General features: G+C 40.0%; 1 protein-coding gene and 2 pseudogenes across 2 annotated transcripts in view; 2 read left to right on the top strand and 1 right to left on the bottom strand.

Annotated features, from left to right (window-relative positions):
• Positions 1 to 19,367, top strand: part of CERS6 (ceramide synthase 6) — a 306,615-nt gene that overhangs the window by 157,761 nt on the left and 129,487 nt on the right. The gene's annotated exons all lie outside the window — the stretch shown is intronic.
• LOC139439362 (BRCA2 and CDKN1A-interacting protein pseudogene) lies at positions 1,273 to 7,274 on the top strand (annotated as a pseudogene).
• The window catches only part of LOC139439361 (EF-hand calcium-binding domain-containing protein 14 pseudogene), a 42,893-nt pseudogene continuing 38,292 nt past the window's right edge, over positions 14,767 to 19,367 (bottom strand).

Here is a 19,367-nt window from a genome sequence, read left to right as displayed (position 1 = left end):
ATCCATTTTTCACACATGCATGCATAAACATATAATGAAAAGATACTCAGGGTATACCTATGTCTAACGTTTGTTTCAGTCAGGTCCCATCAAAAGACAGAAACCACCCCAGTTATTTTAAGAGTGAGGATGCTATGAAGAATCCTTAAGCAGGGCTGAGAGAGCAATAGGGACTACTGAGAACAATCACTCAAAGTAATTGATCTGGGGAAACGGACTTGGCCCAGTGGTTAGGGCATCCGTCTACCACAGGGAGGTCCGCGGTTCAAACCCCGGGCCTCCTTGACCCGTGTGGAGCTGGCCCATGCGCAGTGCTGATGTGCGCAAGGAGTGCCCTGCCACTCAGGGGTGTCCCCCGCATAGGAGAGCCCCACGCGCAAGGAGTGCGCCCCATAAGGAGAGCCGCCCAGCTGGTAAGAAAGTGCAGCCTGCCCAGGAATGGTGCCACCCACACTTCCCGTGCTGCTGATGACAACAGAAGCGGACAAAGAAACAAGACACGGGAAACGGACTTGGCCCAGTGGTTGGAGTGTCCGCCTGCCACGTGGGAGGACCGCGGTTCAAACCCCGGGCCTCCTTGGCCCATGTGGGGCTGGCCCATGCGCAGTGCTGATGCGCGCCGAGATTGCCCTGCCATGCAGGGGTGTCCCCCGCGGGGGGGGGGGGAGCCCCACGTGCAAGGAGTGCGCCCGTAGGGAGAGCCGCCCAGCGCGAAAGAAAGTGCAGCCTGCCCAGGAATGGTGCTGCCCACACTTCCCCTGCCGCTGACAATAGAAGCGGACAAAGAAACAAGATGCAGCAAATAGACACAGAGAACAGACAACCGGGGGAGGGGGGGAATTAAATAAATAAATAAATCTTTAAAAAAAAAAAAGTAATTGATCTGCTGATCATTGGCTACCATTGTACAATGAGGTAAGGAGCTTGCACCAGAATGTAAATCAGCTCACTGTTTCTTTCATTCAGAAGTTCTACCTATGGGAAAAAAGCAGAACTAAACTGTGCATTTAATGATATATTAATTTACATTGTAGTGAAAAGTCCTGTAACAAGCATGTAAAAGACTGGAACTAGTCTTCACATCCCGCTTTGATTAGCACTGGGGTATTACAGAGGTAGTTACAGCAGGAGGCAGCTACCACTCCGAGGCCTGGGGGACAAAAGGAAGAAGTAAGAGTTTTCAGAACCTAGAAGCTTGAAGGAGGAGGGATCATGGAGTTGGAGAAAACCTCTGAGGAAAGAACACTCACCAACTGGTGTCTCAGGAGCACGATGATACTGATTCAGGGAAGGTGGAAAACTGCAAACTGGAACCAGCAGCTGCTACTGGAAGAAACTGCCCGTGATGGGGTGAAAATGCATTGTGGGGAGAATGCCGACAAGAGCAGGAAGCCAGATAGAAAGGAGCAAGTCCCGTCTTGCTCTTGAAGTTTTGAGTCCTCCCCTAGTCTTCCCTAGAGGCTGAAATCAATAAGGCACCAGCTCCTCAGAGCCAGCAGAAGTATGATTTGCTGTGTCCAGCTATGAAGCTGAGAGAGAACATCTTAATAACTAGCCCCCTATACCATATGTGCTACAGTATATGATGTACTTTAATCAATTTTATTCTAATTTATTACATTTTTAAAATACGCAGGTGACAACATGCAGTTTGAAAAGTACCTGCTAGACTGAGCACTTTTCCCATTTCCTGTAGACCTTTTTGATCTTAACTGAATGAAAGGACTTTCTTTCATTATTTGTGCTTTTTCTCATTCACCAAACACAGCTACAGAGTATTTCCCTGATATGGGCTTCTTTTTTGCTTATTGGTTAACTTGAAACCTTTCTGTAATGGAAACAGGATTGTCATCCTCTTGCCTATTTTGATAGGGAAGATAAACTTTGTTCAGCCATTAGAATGTATATCCATTTTTACTTTTGTTCTTTGTGCCAATTTTGACGTTTGAAATTGCTTGGAATTTCAGGGAGGCTAGAAATGTACGGTTTTATCTAAGAAAATGACCTGTGTGAAATAAAAAAAATATATTTGTAAAAAAAAAAGTACACATGCCAGGGGAGTGGGAACCCATGGCTACCAAGCATCCTGGCTCAACGGGAAGAGAAAGAAGAAAAAGAGGAAGTCAAGGATGAGGATGAAGATGATGAAGACAGTAATGAAGATGAAGATGACAAGGTTGATGAGGAAGTGAATATTTAATTTGAAGCTTACACCATCTCAGATAACAATTATGATGGAATTAAGAAATTACTACACCAGCTCTTCCTAAAGGCTCCTGTGAATACTGCAGAACTAACAGATCTCGTCATACAACAGAGCCACACCGGGAGTGTGACTACACAAACAGATGTTTCAGAAGGCAGCGATGATGAGGTGGATGTTGATGAAGATGAGAGTTTAGGTTTCTTAAGTCTTTTAAATTTAACTCAATGAAAGGGTACCCAGTGTGCTGAGCAAATTAAAGTGTTGATTCTAAGCTTCTGGGAGAACTGTGAAAAGAGCATGGTTTAACAGCTGGGCAAGTTTTTTAATGACTCCACCAAGCCGGTGGGCTTGCTGCTGAGTGAAAGAATCATTAATGTGATCTCCCTGTCCATGCACCAGCAACTTCAGAAAGAACTGGCCGAGGCACACAAAACGAACAAGCCACATGGGAAGTGTTGCTGTTACCTTCTAAATTCTAAAAAGAAATGGGGCAACCAAAAGAAAGATGAGCTTATGTTTCCAAATGCAGAGGAAGAATTTTTCTTTGAGAAGGTACTCTGCAAGTTCCACTCCTTGGTGCAGGAGGAGAACCTACCATGCCTGGGAGGCAGGTGGTCTTTTGATGTTGTACCCATGAGGCCCTTCTGGACTGTAATGGTGATTCCAGCCAACAAGATGAAGGAAATCATGGAACATCTATCTGTCCAACCCATTCCCCAGGGAAATTGCCAAAAAGCTCAGTGGAGATTTACTGAAAAACTCATGACTTTATTCAGATTAAGGTCTTCTACAAAATGTAAGGTTCTGTCACTTATGACACATTTACAAAATATCTTTTTTTTTTTTTTGTTTGGTCAGATTAATTACGTATATAGTTGATTAAAAACTTTTCCAAAAAGAAGAAGAAGAAATACACATGACATAGAGTCCTAACTTTTGGAAGGGGCCCTAGAGACCAACTATCCAAAATTTCTCATTTCAGAAAGGAACAATTTTGGAAGGATGAATTGACTTGCCTGGGGCAAAGCTAGAAGCCAAAATTGTGGTGTTTAAAATTTCTAGGTCAGTAAAAGAAAAAGAAAAACAACTTAGAAAACAAGTTCTAAAAAGCTAGCAAGTTCAAGTAATAATTTATTGTTCATTATTAGTAAGTTTATCTTGGTTGTTAAGAAAAGTCACATAAGTGTGGCAGAACCTTAATTTAGAAGTGAAGTTTGAAATTCTAAACTTGGCTTTTCCAGTTACGCTTAATAGGACCTTTATTCTCTGAAACCTCATTTTTCTAATTTGTAAAATAAGGAAAATGATGCTTGGCCTGGCTTCCTCACCTTATGTATAGGAGTACTTTGAAAGCTATAAAGGACTTTAGAAAGGTATGGCATAACAATTTCATTACCTATCAATAGGTAGGCTCTGCTGAGAATGGTGGATGACTAAGTCTACTATAATCCCTTGACATGCAACTTTTAAATATTATGCTACCTCCTAGTCAGTAAGCTCCCTTGTCATGGACACTCCCAAATAGATAAACATGCTTTCTGAAACATAATTTATTGATATTTTTATTGCATCCTCCTTTTTATCTTCTCCCCATATCTGTCTTGCATACTTTCTGATTACTTTCATAGCTTTCATTTGCCCCATTCCATTTTCCTTCTTTGTTGGCTTGTGGCTGGCATTCTTTCTGAGGCCAGGGAGAATCTAAGGATAATTTGATTTAGTGAGGGCCCCAAAGTGGGAGTCAAAAAACCTGGGTTTGACATCTAATTCTGCCATTAATCAATTTTGCAACCCTAAGCAAAACACTTAATCTCTCTGAGATTTGCTTTATCTCTTAAATCAGCAATTTGAACTAACATAGAACATCTTTTAATTCATCTCCAAAAATTCAATGAAGAATTTGAAATTGCTTATTATTAGGGTATACTAGTTTAATCTGTTTAGAAAGCAATGTTGTGATACACAATAGTAAGTGTAAGTATGTTCATATACTTTGACTCTTCAACCTTCATGAATTTATCCTGAGAGAAGAATTGCACTGAAGCAAAAAATATATATGCTTGCACATGTATTATGGCAAATAGAAAACAGAACCTAATCCTAATGTCTAATACTAGTGAAATCATTTAAATAAATCACTGTTATTAAAACAACAAGGGATACAAGTATTTAAAAATAGTAACTATAGAGTAGCTTTATTGTTTATTGTTTATAGTCCTATTAACATGTTTAGTATAGTTTTACATGGAAATAATTATTATTGATTTCCAAAAGAAGGCACACCAATTTGTACATTTTGCTTGTGATAGTCATATATATAGATAAATAGAAGGTCCTCGGTAAAAATGGAGACTCCTTTTAGAGAAGGAGAAATATGAAGAGTCAAAATGACTTTAATACTTTCTTTTCTATAAAAAAAATGATAAGATGTAAGAATTAAAATGGAAATGACTGTGCATAAATTTAGATATACCTGTATTATGAAAGAGCTTAAAGTTGTGAATTTTGTAGAGAAAAAAAAAAAAGTTGAATTCCATGTAAATGGCAAAGAACTACAGAACCTTGGTCAGAAAATTCAGCTGTTCAAGAACACCTAGTTCTCACTGCCCTAACCCTGAATTTTCTCTCTGGGGTTCCCTTTATGTAACTTCATTGCCTGGAATGCCCTGGAATGGTCCCAGCATAGGCTTTGTAAGGAGTTTCTGCAGTCTCCTGTGCGACTCTGATAAAATTTAAGCTCTATTTCTTTGACAGATTTACGTGGCCTATAGTAGGAAATAACTTGGAATTTTTCATTCCATGTAACACTTTAAAGAAACTTCTCTCACAATGAAAGTCCCACCACTTTTGAGTGGGATAGCAATTTGAAAACTATTGGTTTAGTGCATATCCAGGATGAAGTTTTGAATCACTAATGATGGTAATAATAATAGTAGTAGTGGTAGTAATAGCAGTAGTAGTAGCTAGACTGCATGGGGTACTCAGTATGGACTAGGCATTATATTGATCACTCAGCATTCATTTCTCATGTGTTGCACAATATAACCCTGTCTTAAAGATGAAGAAACCAAGTCTTATGTATCAGTGATCTTCCTAAGGTTATATATAGCTAGTAGTTGAAAAGGCTGAGATTTAAATCTAGGTATTTTTGGTTTTGTGGCCTACTTGTAAGAGTCTTCATTATTGATTCTTTGGATCTACTGTGCTGATCAGTATTGCCCAGAAGAAACAAAGACTCATATAAATTGTATTTATCTTGAGACTACAAGTTTCAATTTAGTGATTATATTCAAAAGGTCCAAATTAAGCACCATAATGGCTGTATTTATTGACTTCCAAAAGAAGGCACACTGGCAGAGACCAGAATCTGTGGCTTGCTTCATTCTCAATATTTTTGAATCTCATCAGAAATCATCTCCTAATTTTCAGACTAGTTATAGAAGTTCCTTTTTACATAAACCAATATAATTATGCAATACCGTTTTTTTCTTTCTTCTGTCATATATTTTACTTTCTACAATGTTACTAGCCAATCATTAATGTAGTATTCACAGTATGAGTTGCTGCAACTCATTATTTTATACAGTTTAGGGAATATGCTTATGGGTGAAATGATTCATTGCCTAGAATAATTTAGAAATTTTTCAAATGATAAATGCTTTTCAACAGCATTGAAGTTGTAGGTTATAGCTTCTTGTTTAATGAGATTCAATAGTTTCATTTTGATTCTGTAAGATTTTCTTAGAAAAACATTAAGAACTGGAAAAAGACCTTGAATAAAAGGGGAAAAGGTAAAGACAAATGCGTTTATATGGCTAAGATACTTCAAAGTGAGTCAGGAGATTATCTCAGAGGTAACGCTTATGCGTGTCTTAGCAGGATCTCATAGATTGCCAAAGTAGATACTACCCCAAATAGTGGAGTTCCAGAGGGCTGTGGTCCTCTGGTCATGGCACATAATTCGAGTTTGGTGCCTTGCCAGTGGGCCCTCCTTTGGAATTTGTGTTCCCGAGTGTGACAGAGTTGGCCTCAGATGTGACTTCTCTACGAGCCTCTTTTGTCCCTTCTATTTGAACCTACAATTGGTGCTGGCGTTGGTAGGTGTATGTCCAAGAGACTTGAGTCTTTGGGCTGTCCATTTGCCAGCTAGGCCCTGAGCCTCAGCAAAGTTGCAACACCTACTCTCCAGTTCATTGGACTCACCCAGGATAACTATCAAGGAGGTGAGGATGGACAACCACCATACAAAGGAACAGAGAGAGTCTAAAACTGCAAACAAGACAGTCCCATCATCAGTCATATGGGATCAAGGCCCCCCTCAATTAGAGGTAGAGTGGGCATCACCATCCCAGAATCCTCAAGATTGGGGAATAAAATATGGACTAGAATCAACTTACTGGTATTCTACTATAGACTTATTGTGATTCTAGCAATGGAAGAAATTTTATCATTGATATGGAAACAGTGGCCACTGGAGGTGCTGAAGGCAGGAAGAGGGAAAAAGAGGTAAAATATGGGTGCATTTTGGGGACTTGGAATTGTCCTGAATGACACTGTAACGACCTACAGAACTGAGTGGGAAGTGTAAATTACAATGTAAACTATTATCCATGCTTAGTGGCATTGCTCCAAATATGTTTATCAATTGCAATGAATGTACCACACTAATGAAAGAAGTTGTTAATGTGCAGAAAGATGGGAGGTGTAGGGAGTGGGGCATATGGGAATCCCTTATATTTTTGTGTATAACATTTTGTGAAATCTAAGTATCTTTTAAAAATACATATATTTTTAAAACTCCGCTTTAAAGAAGATAAAAAATAAAAACAAAGACAAAAAATAAAGACAAAAGAATAAAAAGAAAATAAAAACAAAGGAAAAAAACACAAACATATGTTGAGAACCTTCTCCTTGGGTTGTCTCTCTCTGTGTTCTGGCTCTATATTGAGAGAATGACTCTTCACACTGACAGCTTTCTCCAGACAGTGAGGCAGAAAGATTTCAGGACTTGCAGCAGTTCATGAAGCTGAAACGAGCAGCGGTCTTGATTCTCAGGTATAAGCGGTGATTGCTGCCTTACTGAGTGATGCTTCCTTTTATGTATTTATACATGGACCTGTGGAGTTGGTGCTTTATCAACCTATGAATCTCATCTTTTCAGCTCGTTTAATAAAACATCAGCTTTGTGGAAACTCTAGAAGTAAAGAAAAAATTACTCTTTCAGACGTTACCAAAATAACACTCATTTAAATATGATACTCATTATTAGACCATCCCCTAAAGGGACAGACTGATAACTTCTCAAAAGTTTAGGGCTGAATTTGACTATAAAAAACATGGGTCCTCACTTAAATGCTGTAACAAATCTGACTCTACAGACTTCCTTTGACTGTTGGCAGTGCCTGAGAACTGGATTACATTAGTATTCATTTCCTGTCTCCATGGGGAATAGAAAACTAGTAACTCACAGAAGAGTTCAGGTAATTTGATATGAAATATTGATTCATGCATCAAAATCTGTACCTGCACATTCACTCTGCATTAGCTGAATCATCATCAGGAACCTCTCTGAAACTTAAAGAAAAATCATTTCCTGAATTCACCTAGGTAAGCACTACTCCTATTCAAGGTTGTTTTAATAAAATCTCAGAGCAACAGGCTCTCCCATACAATAATCATGATCATAAAATATTTTCCTCATCAGTAACAATAATGAAATGAACCAGGTGTTCTTTGCTTAAAAGCATCAGCTTTCTGGGGGAAGGAATAAGATGTTCTCCTTCTGCTTGTGAAAGGGTGTTCTTCAGCTGCAGGGAAAGGCCCCGTGTGTTTAGATCAAGCACCTGAGGCATTGCACAATAGTGGCCATTCCCATTCACCCAGCGCACACCCTGGTTTTAGCTCCCTTGTGTGGCTCCAGAGAAACCCTGGCTCAAGGAACAGCTAGATTCTGGGGCTGCTACTGTCCTCTAAGGTGGAACAAATGACTTAGTTTTGTTTTCTTACCTCCCTTATCCTTTATTAACACATGTAAACAGGCCTGGCTGGTAGAGGCCTAGAGCTTATTAAGCACAAGCCTGGTGTGTGACACCAGCACCTTGAAATGACTATTCCAAAGCACAGGGAACATGGTCTTTTTGTCCCCAAAGAATTAAGGCATCATAAGGCAGTGACCAACAAAAAAAGATAAAAATATTTGTTGTTGTTGTTGTTGTTATTTTTGCAGGCAAGTGCAATCTATAGTGATAGAGGTGGTTTTACTGGGAGGCCACATGAGAAAGCTGCTGGAGTGCTAAGAATGTTCTATATCTTGATCTGGTGACAAAAGTGTATGCTTATGTAGACATGTATAGGACTTCTGTCTACTTAAATTGTACACTTTACATCATTATACTTCAATAAAAAAATAAATCATAATATTGGTTTTTGAAACGCCATAGCTGCAATATAAGGCAATCCCTGCATGGTACTGAGTGGAAATGTGGGCACAAGGCATTTGGGGATCGAAAGCTGTTATTTAAAGGGCATTCCATTTATGGCTTCTTCCAAGAGCTTCTGTTCATTATTGATGGGAGATGCAGATCTTTGTTCATTGGCTCATTCTTTCCTTCAGTACCTATTGAGCATGAATCTTATGACAGGCATTGTTTAGGTACCTCTGATAAGAGGTTAAGAGAGTCTGAGCCCCTGACCTTATGGAGCTAAAGTTATTATTGCTCTTTCCCTGGATCATCAGTAGCTCAGGAACTGAATTCAATTTAGCTGCCATTTGTTAGACATCTACTAGACTCAAAGCATAGTAGCAGTTGAGCCCTGAATCTCAGTAGGGTTGTAAAACTTACTCTCCAGTTCACTAGACTCAACCAGGACAACTAACAAGGAGATGATGATGGACAACACCCATCCTGAGGAACCAAGAGTGTCTGCAACTGCAAGGTAGTTCCATCCATCTGCCTCATGGGACCTAAGCCTCCTCTCATTTAGAAACAGAGTAGGCATCACCATCCCAGAATCCTCAAGATTGGGGAATGAACAATGGAATAAAATAGACTTATTATTATTCTATTATATACTAATTATTCTAGCAATGGAAGAAATTGTATCATTGATATAAAGGTTGTGACCACTAGAGGTTCTGAGGGGAGGGAGAGGGAAGAATAGGTGTAATATGGGGGCATTTGGGGGATATTGGAATTGTCCTGCATGACATTGCAATGATGGATATAGACCATTATATAATTTGTCAAAACCTATAAAATTGTGCATGACAGAGTGTAAACTATAGTCCACCATTAGTTGCAATGTTTCAATATGTGTTCATCAATTATAACAAATATACCACATTAATGAAGGATGTTGTTAATGTGGGAAATTGTGCGGTGATGGGGGTGGGCATACAGGAATCCCCTATATATTTTATGTAGCATGTATGTAATCTAAAGCTTTTTTAAAAAATAAACGAAACAAAAGCTTAGTAGCAACTATAGGAAAGAGGAAGCCTTGGTTCCTGCCCTCAAGGATCTTATTATCTAGGAGAGGAGTTAAGGATTAGCTATAAATACTTATGATATGCAGCTTTGTGATAGACGATAGTACATGCTTCAGTCTGAGCTGGAAGAGGGATCCAATTGAGGAAACGGAAGAAAACTTTCTAGAGAAGTAGCATTTAGTTTGAGCACTAAAAAAAGGTTAACATTGATAGGTGGTGGGTTAAAGCATTTTAGGTGGAGAGTACAGAGTGGGGAGACTGGGGAAATGTAGGGTACATTTGAGATTATATGAAAGAGAAAATTGGGAAATAAAACTGGAAATGTGTTTGGGAGGGACTCGAATATTACACTAAGGATATTGGACTTGACGGCTCAAGAGGGCTTAATTCTTACCCATGTCCTCATTGAAAGGACCCTGGTGTCCATGTTGAAGGAACACAGTTCCTTTTCCTCTCCCTGACCCCAGCCTGGAGCCTCTCATCTTGTTAATTCATGGCTCTATCTCTTCCCCATATATTCTTCATGTTCTCTCCCTACTTCCTCTGCATATTCAAAGTGGTAAATGAATGATATTGGGAACTAAGGATGATGGTGGAAAGTCATTTCACTTCCTTTACCCTTGGACCAATCTTTGTATCGATTACTGTAAAATTACCTCCTTTATCTCCCCAACGAAGTTGCATCATGAGACCTTGACATTCTTCTTCTCTTACTGTTGTAACTATTCTGCAAGCAACATGATTGCTCAAATCACTGTCCTTCTCCAGTGGCCCCACATTCTTCTCTTCACCAACTTCCTCTCTTTCAAATTCCAGGTAGGTGTCACACTCAGCAGAAATGTCAACTCCTTTCAGACATTTCTTTTGAAGGCTAAACTGCTTTATTTGCATGGTTTCTGACCTGGCTTTCCATGGAAACTGCCCTGAACAAAGTCCCCAGCTTTTCCACTGATTATAGCACCTCTAACAAAGGCAAACAAAGGATAAAACTACCTCCCATCCTCTGGGTCTTTCCACTGCTCCAAACACTCCTATCCAAGCAGGCCAGTATTTGCGGGCACCACTGGGTTTTTCTCATATAGCACCCTTCTTTAGAATGACACTCTTCATCTTTACCCAAGCCTACCAGCCCAGATTTTTCACGGAACCCCTTCACCACTGAACACCTATAACATAAAAACCTCCAAATCTCTACCTTAGTACATATTTTGCAAAGTTATATGGAGTATATGTAAAACACCTAGTTTAGTCCCTGAACCATGGAAGGTGTTCAAGATATAGGAGCTATCATTATTATTATGATACAATATCATTCAGTACTTAAATAGGGAGTGCTTTGTCTGTGTGCTTTTATCTCAATTTTATCTCCATCCAGTTCTGTAAGCTGCTCAAGGCGGGGCCTCATACTTCATGTATATTCCCCATAGTTGATATTCTGCTAAGAATACAGCAAATAATTCACAAAAACTGGCTTAATGAAATAAAAAGATATGCCACTTTGCTACTTTTTTAAACAATTTTTTATGAAAGTTTTGGGAAAATAACTTTAAAATTGACTAAAATCAAGTATGGAGATAAGCTGAGAATTCTCATCATTTATGGTTTTCTGTTTCCCCTTAGTGTTATACATAGAGTTGGCAGTAAAAATAAAGGTAAAACTGCCTTCTTTCCCTGGACTGGCAGATAGTTTTCATGCTGACTTAAACTCTTCCTTTTTATATGATTAGTAGATTCAAGCAGGTCAGTATGTTAGTTCTGAGTAGGCTGAGGATTTCCAGTATTACTGTTGTTGTGTGTGTGTGTGTGCGTGTGCGCGTGTGCATGTACACTCGCCCTGGTTGGTAAAGCTGTGGTGATTGATATCCAGCATCCCACCACTAGGCTGTGACTGAAAGATGCTCCAAGAAGTCTGATGGATTCCATTACTGTAATGTTAACAGAGTAATCAGAAAGCACCAAACTAATTCTTAGGTCCAAAAATGAGAGATCAGGATAGTTTTCCCTGTCCTTGATGGGTCAGGTAACAAGACAGTTACTGAGTGCTTTCAGGTCCAGAATAGAGTTAAGGCCCAAATTGCTTAAGGCCTTTAATGATAATATTCTAAGAAATGTTTTCATAATGACTTGGACTGTAGAGGTAACTCTACTGTTTGGTAACCGCAAGCGCAAGTAAACACACTCTGTTCCAGCAGGCAATACATGTATGTTCCTCAATGGCCAAGCCTTTAATAGAAGTTTCAGAGTAAACAACACAGTATCATACCATATAGTTCCTTCATAGGATGTGTAGTGTTCAGTGTTGACAGAAAAATTATGTTTGGTACCAGCTATTCAATATGAATGGGAGGAGATACTATCTAGACTATGATGCTCTGTTGTTTGGTTTTTCACATCATTGGTATCTGAAGCATGAAGCAAGAAAGAGCTCCTTTCACGTTGCTTCTCCTCATGGCTCTCCTCACTATCATCACTTTTTTTCCTTTAGCCTAGTGGATGAGGCTGTAAAAACATTTTTGATAAAATTTTCCTTTGTTAATTAGCTTGATTTCATTTGAATTATGAAAAAAAAAGCTATGCAAAAACTAAATTATTAAATGCTCTGGGATACAATTTGATTTGGGTCCTGTTAATTTAATTTGCAAAGGTTTTTTTTTCTCTTTTGGTCCAAGCAGGAAAATAAATTCCCACTTGCCTTTCTTTGTTAGCTGGTTCTTTAATAACACAGAATGGACTCTATAGTTGATTTCTGTATGGCACAAGAAGTGTCGATAAGCGTGGAGTGTGAACAGCAAAGACTGGCAAAATTCCCATTACTGAACACCACCACAGAGAAAAGCAGAGGCCTCATAATTACTTAGGATAACTTACACAGATCTTCAGATGAGAGTACAGAAATTTAAAAATAAGAGTTTAGGTCTTGATATTGGTTGATTATTCTTTGAAACCCTACAGACCATGAAAATCTCTTATCAAGATGTGACATTCATTATTCAATAAACAGATACTTGTAGTATGAAAGTCCAGCTTTTTAAAAATAGGTATTATGCAAAAGTTGCATGTAATAGCATTTTTAGGCATCATCTTGGAAATGCTATTATTTTCCTTTTTTAAGTTCCCTCTGGCATACATTCAAATTAACATATATAGATATATTTTTCACCTTATTACTAAAATTTTATTTGGTTGTTACAAAATCTTTAAGGGTATATATATTTTTAAAAGGTGTTGGGGGCTGGGATAGAATACAGCTATAAACAGTAAGAATTGCCTTCAAGTTACCTAAAGTGCCAGGCTAATTTTACACTCTATTTAACCTTTTCAAGAGAGTGAAATGCTCAGATAGGCAAGAGAAATGTTAAAAAAAAATTGAGAAGAACATAAGCCATAGTGAGGTAAACAGACATAAACATGAAAAGACTTCCTCTTGCTTTAACTAAATTTTAATATTTCTAGAAAGAAAATTAAGGATAGCCAACTCCAAGCTGAACATCATGTTAAGGAAGAAAAAACCTGCCCTTCAAATTTAAGGGTGCTGGATTGCATCCATGACTGACAGGGCAACTTGGACAGAAAGTTAAAATGGAAAGGAGCTCTACTAAAGAAGGGTGTGTCATGAAAGCTTCTTTAGTTTCTCCCTGACTTCACCTACAGCAAAGTTAAGTTTTGCAAAGTTTTTTTTCCCTTTTGTGTTGCCCAATGACTGTTTCTAGGAAAAGCACAGCAAATCCAGACTAAGCAATGGGGTCACAAGTGGTATCAATCCTTCAGCCCATGGGTCTTCAGTGCAAGGCCACAGAATTATTTTAAAAGGAAGAAAAGTATTGCACTTGCAAGTATTAGACTGGAGGAAACTTGTCGCCATCACATAAAGGCCCCTCCTCCAGACCTGCCTACAGCCATTTAGCATCTTCATCCTCTGGACAGGAGGCCTCTAGCTACTTCTGAGCAAAGAATGATAAGGGAATCGAACATGACTTGATATGTGGTTAGCTTTGTTTCATCTTATAACCTTTTTGGCCTTAGAACACAGAAAACATTAAGTTCTTGGATAGCCCCCAGGTAGCTCTCCTCGAAAACTCTTGGGTAGACAGACTAAGCCAGGCACTGAGGGACTTTCAGCCCTGCAATTCAGAATGGAGATGGTATCAGAGGTGGAGCCAGCTACAACTTGAAGGTAGACTTGGGTGGGTGGGACAGATAATCTAGCTCACTTAGGGGAAGCGGGGTTAGGAACGTAACTCCCTGCAGATTACTTCTTATGGTCATAAACCCTGAAATAGGATTAAAAAATGGGAGAAATCCCCAGTAAGACATCTTTGATTCACTGGTTGGTATTAGCTGAGGAGATAGGAACAAAGAACCAGAAGCTTACTCTCCTGAGCCTGGAGTTAGCACTGTCCCCAGTGTACAGTCCCTAAATCTGTTCCCTTGGCCACCAGGCCAAACCCCATAACATCACCTGGGCCCTCGGGGGATGCCTTAAGGAGATGTGGATGTAGTTTTAGCTGCTACCCAGATCAGATTAGCAATGAAATAGCAAGTCATTTGTTCATATCCTGTTTAAAACCATTTTTTCTACTTCTTACAAAACATGCACAATTATTTCTTATATTTGAACTACTTACAAACAGAAAAGGCCAATCTTTTAAAGAAAAGACCTTTTCTGAGTCTTTATAAAGTACAGCTAATATAAGGCAATTTTATGTGAAATATAAAAGGTAGCTTATTCTCTCTATATGCACATTTTCCAGTTTTAAAAGATAAGGTCTCCTTTCAAAAAAGGAAAAAGAAAAAAAAAAAGAGGACTTTACTTTTTTCTGGCAATTTAAAAAATGTAAGATCTTACAGGTTTCAGGAAATCATGGATTTCTGAAAATCATTATAAGTAAAATGATCTTTTAAAGACATCTTTTATACAGTTCTTCAAATAAGTTAAAGGTGGCAATGTGTCTGCTACGGTAGTTTTGAGGTCTGGAGGATTGATAGGATAAGTAAAAGTGTTGTTTTTGTTAGGTGAGTATATTTTAGGTAGTCAAGGATATATATTCATTTTAATATATGCCTGATGAAGCTAGACACCTAATGCTACTCTTAGCTCCAGGAATGAGTATCTTCTATCTCCGTTGGAATCAAATGCTCTCAAGTACTTTGGTTCTGGCACAGCAGAACCTAGGAGTTCCAAATTTCCTGGTAGGTCAGCTTCCCATCCACATCCTGACCAGCCATGTTGAATAAATCTTGAAATTCCTGGTAAGGAGATAGGTCTTAGCTGGGCAGCTTTCTCAAGAGATTGTGAAAATGTTGGCAATGCTGAGGGCTTTGATGTGACACTCTGTACTCGTTATTTATCAGCATTCTCCAGAGGCCTGTTGTTCTCAGGTTTGTTTGGGGGAGCATTGATCACCTGCAGATTCTCTCTTAGCTTGGATGCTTGAGAATCTGAGCTCTCTTTCTTCCTTTATGCTTTGGGTTTTTACTGTATCTGTTCTGTTGCTCACTTCATCCAAAGACTCTTTTCAGAGTGGCAGTTCTGTCACCCATCGCGCTAAAGGACAGGTTCACCCTCTCTTCCTCCTTGCTCACAGCAACCAGAGAGCTTCTATCAGATTGACTCTCTGGGTAAGATTACTGACTGTCTCCTTCATTCTCTTGAGTTTAAGATCATTCCGTCTCTGGTATCCTGCTAGGGCTCTGTTTGCCTCCTCTAAAGAGTTGTGAAGGTACAGGATATCCTGTTTCAAATTCTCACTGTGGGGTTTATTGTCAAGTTCTGATATATCTGAATGTGATGGAATGATGTGGTTGCTTCTACTGGTCTCCTTAAAGAGTTGCTGATTCATATCACTTTTAAGTATTTCTTTGGTTTTCTGTATTGCCTCCACAGAAGATGGACACTAAAGTATTGCCAGTGGAAGCTACACTCTTCTGAAATCCCCCTACGTAACAGGCAGGCTAATTAAGTCTGAGGCTGACTTAACATTGGCTTTGAGGTGGTTTACTGCAGAAGTCAAGGAGTAATCTGTTTTTTCACTTTTGTGATATTTATCCAGACTTTGTTAAAGCCTAGCTCCCCAGATTCAGCCTTCTCAAGTTGTTTTTGTTTGCTAAGTAGTTCCTCATTAAGTTGAGATGCTGGGAAAGGGGCAACCTTTTATCTCCCAAAGGAGTAAAAAAAAAGCCAAGTCAAGAATGAGAGCTGCTCAGCCCTGGTGAGTAGGTATTATTTCTAAGGGTGTTCCAGGAGTTGGAGGACGATACACAGAGAGGTGTTTTGGATATCGGGGCTGAGTTTCCCATGGAGATGGGAAAGAAACTTGTTCTTGATGGGGAGGGGGAGAAGTGCAGAGCGAAAGAGGGGGAAGGAGCTAGTCCCTCCCTGGCAGGGGAAGTGGCTGCAGAGGGAGCTCCCAGTCCCTGCAATCCCGACACCAACACTGCCCTTGGCGTGGAGAAAATGCTTGGGAGCTCTCAGGTCTGAAAGATCACTGTCCTCCGGCCCTGAGTTTGAAGGGAGTTGGAGAAGGAGGAGGATCTAGAACCAGGCTCCGAAGACTGCAGTCTGGATGGGGGGGCGGGGCGCAGTGCAGAGGGGCAAGGGCAGCTCAGCCCACCTGAAGAGCTCCCATGCAGTTTGAGGTGTTGCACAACTCGTGCACCGCCCCTACTCCACTCAAGATTCCTACATTCCTGCTGTGGCTTTTCCAGATGTGCTGGTGGCAGGGGCCTCCAGTCCCAGACCCGGCCCATCGCTCCAGCTCCAATTCACCTCTCAGTCGGCAGTAGTTTCTTGACAGTCCAAATTAATATATATTTGAATAAAACAGACCAACCAACCTTGGGAGCTCTGTAATAGTACCTGCTTCCCATGTAGGAGGTCCTGGGTTCAATCCCCAGTGCCTCCTGAAACAAACAAACATACAAACAAACAAACAAAAAAACCCTCACTTAATATAACATTGGTGGTTTTATCCTTATATGCTCAATGTGACAATTCTAGGTTACAAAATGATACGAGTACAGAATGGACTCAGTCTGAAATTCGCATTGTGAGGAAAAAATACTAACTTGTGACTCCATTATTTGAAAATCTGTTTTGCCTGCTTAGAAGAAAAAATATATTTAGTGGCTGATTCCTATAAATGCAGCCACACTGGACTCAGCTGCTTCAAACATTTAAACATGGATAATATAATCTTTAGATTCATAATAGCTTCTCATGTTGTTATTTTGAAGACATTTTTTGCTATTTCTACTGCAGTGTATTAGGGATGCCTCTGTTTTTCACATTGTGTTCTCATAACATTTGTTTCCAAGAAGTGATATTCTGTTAGACTATTTCATCCTTTATAAATGCATGACATCCTGTTAATTACCAAGTCAAAGGGAAATGTTCTAATGGTAGTTCTCAAACTTGAACATGCCTCATAATCCTCTGGAGGTTTGTTAAAACACAGATTGCAGGGCCTGTCCCGAGTTTCTGATCAGTAGGTCTGTGTGAGAAACTGCATCTCCTACAAGTTCCCAGGAGGTGGCAATGCTGCTGCTGGTCCAGGGACTTCACTTTGAAGACTGCTGTGTGGTAATTCAGTGCCCTAAGAGGCTAAATACGTACCATATGCCTTAGCTTCCTCTGACTGGTGTAACAGATTATCACAATCTTAGTGGCCGAAAACAGCACAGATTTACTCTTACTGTTCTGGAGGTCAAAGGTCTGAAATCAGTTTCACTGGGCTAAGTCAAGGTATTGGCAGGGCTCGTTTCTTCTGGGAGCTCTGAGGGGAGAATTCATGTGCTTTCCTTTTTTAGCTCCAAGTGACTGCCTGTATTCTTTGGCCTATGGCCACTTCCCCATCTTCAAAGCATATCATTGAAATATCTTTTTTTTTTTTTATTGACTTTGTAATAATATTACATTAAAAATATATATGTGAGGTCCCATTCAACCCCACCTCCCCACCCCCCCCTCTCCCCCCCCCAACAACACTCGTTCCCATCATCATGACACATCCATTGGATTTGGTAAGTACATCTTTGGGCACCTCTGCACCTCATAGACAATGGTTCACATCATGGCCCATACTCTCCTCCATTCCATCCAGTGGGCCCTGTGAGGATTTACAATGTCTGGTGATTACCTCTGAAGCACCATCCAGGGCAGCTCCATGTCCCAAAGACGCCTCCACCTCTCATCTCTTCCTGCCTTTCCCCATACCCATTGTCCACCATGTCCACTTTTCCCAATCCAATGCCACCTCTTCTATGTGGACATTGGATTGGTTGTGTCCATTGCACCTCTATGTCAAGAGGAGGCTCAGATTCCACATGGATGCTGGATGCAATCCTCTACCTTTCAGTTGTAATCACTCTAGGCTCCATGGTGTGGTGGTTGTCCTTCTTCAACTCCATCTTAGCTGAGTGTGGTAAGTCCAATAGATCAGATTGTAGGTGCTGGAGTCTGTTGAGGCTCAGGACCTGGCTATCACATTGTCAGTCCAGAGATTCAAATCCCCTAAATATATCTTAAACCCCAACATTAACTGCACCTCCAGCACATTAGCATGAAAGTCTTATGAAGGGAGATCCCATCTGAGTCCAGATTCATCACACATAAACACCATTATCATTGAAATATCTTATGTCTCTTCTGTCCTCACATTGCCTTCACTACTTCAGTCGTCAGATCTTCCTCCTCCTCCTTCTTATAAGGACTCTTGTCATTATGCTTAGCGCCCATTCAGGATGGTCTCCCCATCTTAAAAGCCTTAATTCAATCACATTGGCAAAGTCTCCTTTGCTATTTAAGGTAGCATTCACAGGTACTAAGGATTAGGCTGTGGGTATATTTGGGAACCCTTCTTCAGCCTGCCACACCATGCAAATCCCCTACTCACTTCTCCTGATCTCTCAGAAGAGATCCACTGAAGTATCCATAAGGAAATGCCATTTGGTTTGTTTGTAGGTAGAGCCATTTCACCATTATCTCTCATAGGAAACGAGATGATTTGCAGGAAGAAACACATCTGCTTCTGCATTAGGTGCTCATATTATTCTATCGCCCAAAAAATCACCAAGAAAGCATTTAATCAACTTAAAATTGGATTGTATTAAAAAAACAGATATAACCCAAAATATGAAGTTTTTCTATGGAAGGATCACATATTCCTCATCCTTAAGGACCTTACTAGGCAAATAGAAGATACGCCTTGCTCACAAGTATATTTGACATCAGGCAGCACGTGCTACAAACAGAGACCTTTAGAATTAGAGAAGGACAATGGAAATTTTTTTGACAGGGTGCTCAAGGAACTCAGAACTGAGAATGCAGAGTTTAGGATGAAGGGTGAAGGAGGGAGGCTTTGGCCAATAAAGATGAGCCAGGAGGGTAATGGGGAGAAACAGTGCTGGGAGAGAACCGAACATGATTAGGCTGGAATTTGGGGTATATGTGTGTTTGGTGGCAGGGGAAGAAAGGAGGCAAGCATAAGGCTGGTGAGAGGTGAGTGGGAGAGATAGCAAAGACTGATTGATTGTGAGGGCAAGAATTTTACTTCTGTTTTATAGGGGAAGAGTAAGGAGGTGAAAGACAACTGAAATAGGACTGGAGAAAGGCCAAGTATTTGCAGTATCAAGAAGGAATTAGAAGTGGGGAGATTGGAGGCAAGGAGACCTGTG

Source organism: Dasypus novemcinctus, chromosome 7 (genome assembly GCF_030445035.2).
Source record: "Dasypus novemcinctus isolate mDasNov1 chromosome 7, mDasNov1.1.hap2, whole genome shotgun sequence".
NCBI classification, from domain to species: Eukaryota; Metazoa; Chordata; class Mammalia; order Cingulata; family Dasypodidae; genus Dasypus; species Dasypus novemcinctus.
Note: the sequence above shows the minus strand (reverse complement) of the source record. Positions and strands in the feature narration are given on the sequence as shown.